Consider the following 3,275-nt stretch of genomic DNA (forward strand, 5'->3'; position numbering starts at 1 on the left):
TGAAGGGTTGTTTACCTGTGGAACTGGTTTCTACAGGTAAACAGGCTCAGGATTTCTTTGCCTTTGTTTCAGATAGATCTGTCGCTGTTGAGACCCCTGCCTGATGGCTCCAAAGAACCTACTCTGAGAGGAGTCTTTTGAACAGGCTCACGATTCCTTTGCCTGGGCAAAGGGCGTACCTGAGCCTTTGATTCAGGGGCATTCTGCCTAGCAGCAGAGGCCCCTGTGGATGTGGTAGCAGTTGGAGCTGTCACCTTTGAGGCCTCTGGAGCCTGATGGCTCCAAAGACCTTGCTTTGGGACGAGGAGTCTTCTCAATAGACCCCTCACACCTACTCTGTTTCTGGTGGAACAACACACCAGAGGCAATTTCAGCAATTGAGGATTGAGGTAGTGGCAGAGTGTGTGGTGTAAGAAGTATTGAGAAGCAAGGGATGGCGGGAAGGAGGATGGGCTAGAGGATGGGCTAGAACTGAAGCAAAGAACTTACCTGGCTGTGCAAACAGCACACGGGCACGTCGCTTTGCCTCTGGAAATCTAACTTGCTCCTTGCTCCTTATTACCAATACTTCTTTTTCAAATTTGTACCTTTTACATTGCTTTGATGAAGCTTCATGAGCTTCTTTGCAGTGGTAACAGCATATTGGACCTGGACAGTTGTCATCTCCTTGATGACCTGCTGCACCACACTTTACACACTCTTGGTTGTCCATTTTCTTTAAAACAGCAAGAGTTGGCTCCATGCCCATAACCCTGGCAGTGGAAGCACCGCATAGGGTTGGGCACATATGGCTTTACCTTGAGGTGGTAGCATATCAACTTAACTGATTCTGGAAGGACTAATGTTTCAAAAGTTAGGAGAGCTGGTGTCGATTGTTCCAAACCATCAACTTTCTTCTTAAAATGTTTTACTGCCACTACATTAAAATTCTTTAGTTCCTCTAACAGTTTCTCCTCGGAATACCTTATCAGGTCTGGAAAAGACAAGTCCCTTACACTTATTGAGTGTTTTGTGAGGAGAACATGAATGTCACATATCGCATGCAGACGGTCACTCTCGTCTGGTAATGAAACTTCAACTATTGGGCTACCATCTCGCTGTGGGGTAATGCGAGAATCACCTATAAACATCTCAACGATTTTCCACTGTACAAAAATATCAAGACCCATGATTGATACACCATCAGTGGTCTTCACTATTAGGTACTTACTATATGAGATACTTTCATATTTACCAGGTAAGATTTCCTTAATGGACTGAGGACTTTTCTCTTTCTTACCTGGTTTGGAAGCCCAGGAACCATTATGATTCCCATTCTTGTCCTTTGGAAGCTGGAAAGGTTCCAAAGTGAAAACATGTGACTTTCCAGAGGGAATGGCCAGGGGATTGCATAGGTCGTCAGGGAGAGAGCTAGGTCTTTGTAAATTTGTAGAAATCATACAGATTAGAAATCTTCCTCTCCTCACCCCATCACCCACCAAGGAGTCAAACGAGCTATAGTTGGGGCTCAAAATCTCCCAACAGCCACAGGGGTAGTGAGGAAGTATACACAGCCACCATTACAGTACTGATGGCAGTCGCGGGACCTATGCGCTACCGACTGAACAGTGTCTGCTTGACCCAAGCCATATTTGACCAGCCGATTGACTTGACCTGGCCTTGATCAAGCTAGCTGCAGGGCGCAGCGTGCAGCATCGGTCAACCAAGACTCCTGTCTGCTGTCAACATGGGACGCCACGCACGGCAAACCGTTAGGGGGGAGCCGTTGGGGGGAAGCGATTTGGGGGAGAGGAGGAGCTCTGAAATAAGCCATTTCAGGAAGTAGCTGAGAGAGGCCATTAACAGAAAAAGGGCAATTGGAGCCCCTGGAGGATGCGTTGGTGGACTTTAAACGAGACTGTAGAGGGAGATCATTAAAGGAAACGAAGAAGGATGTCTTTGAGGGAACAGTAATAGGGAGGTCTTTGAAGGTAGTCATTTTAAGGTTGACTTTGAAAGAAGACGTCCGGGAAGACCGCTGAAAGACACCAATTAGGGAATGATTTTAAGATATTTTTTTCTCATTATGATATGGTACTAATTGGCAGTACCATTTTTTCTCTGATAACATTGAAAAAAGGGGAAAAAGATAACAGGACAATTTTCCCGCCTATTACACTCCAGCTACTATATAACATAAAACTAAATTTAAATTTAGTCTGATTCCATTTGTTAAGATCGATATTCTTGGTGTGACATAGTCTGTTTCATTTCGATTCTAAATCATCCCCTGTGTAAGGAATGGCCGGGTTGCCATCCACTGGCGGCGAGGGATTTGAACGCAGGTCAGCAAGATTACTAGATGAAATCGCTACCGCTGCACCGCACAGTCACCTATTTCCCCTGACTTATGTATATTAGTAGTTATAGCAGTAGCAGATGGAGCGCCTGATTGTGTTATTATTATTGTTGTTATTGTTATCCAATTGTTATTATTGTTGTTATTATTATTATTATTATTATTATTATTATTATTATTATTATTATTATTATTATCATTATTATTATCATTATTATTATCATTATTTTATTATTATTGTTATTATTATTATCTTCAATATTATTATTGTAGAAAAGGTATAAAAGAGAATGAATATCTTCACAAGAGAATAGATGTATTTAACCTGTTTGTATTGTGAAGATATTCATTCTCAGTCATGCGTTTCCTACATTTGTCAACATGAATATGTTTAATTATGATTATTATCATTACTATTTTAATTAGAATATGGACATTATTACATTCTTATTTCATTGTCATTCTCATGTTCTTGTTATTATCATAATCATCATCATCATAATAATAATAATAATAATAATGATAATGATAATGATAATGATAATGATAATGATAATGATAATGATAATGATAATGATAATGATGTTAATGATAATAATTACCATTACCATTATTAACATTATTATGACTATCATATAATTTTTATCATTGTTATTATAATTATTATTATTGTTGTTTCTCTTATTGTTATTATCATTACTTCATTATCACCATCATCATTACTGGTATCATAATTTTCATTATTATCATATTTTTTTTTTATTATTTTATTAAATTATTGTTACAATTATTTTATTAAATTAGTATTACTATCATTGGTATTGGTATTATTACCATTAACCTTACTATTATCACTATTATCATCGTTATCAATATTGTTATCATCATTATAATTATTATCATTATTGTTATTTTCATCATTGTCACTATTACGATT

Source organism: Penaeus monodon, chromosome 11 (assembly GCF_015228065.2).
Source record: "Penaeus monodon isolate SGIC_2016 chromosome 11, NSTDA_Pmon_1, whole genome shotgun sequence".
NCBI lineage: Eukaryota > Metazoa > Arthropoda > Malacostraca > Decapoda > Penaeidae > Penaeus > Penaeus monodon.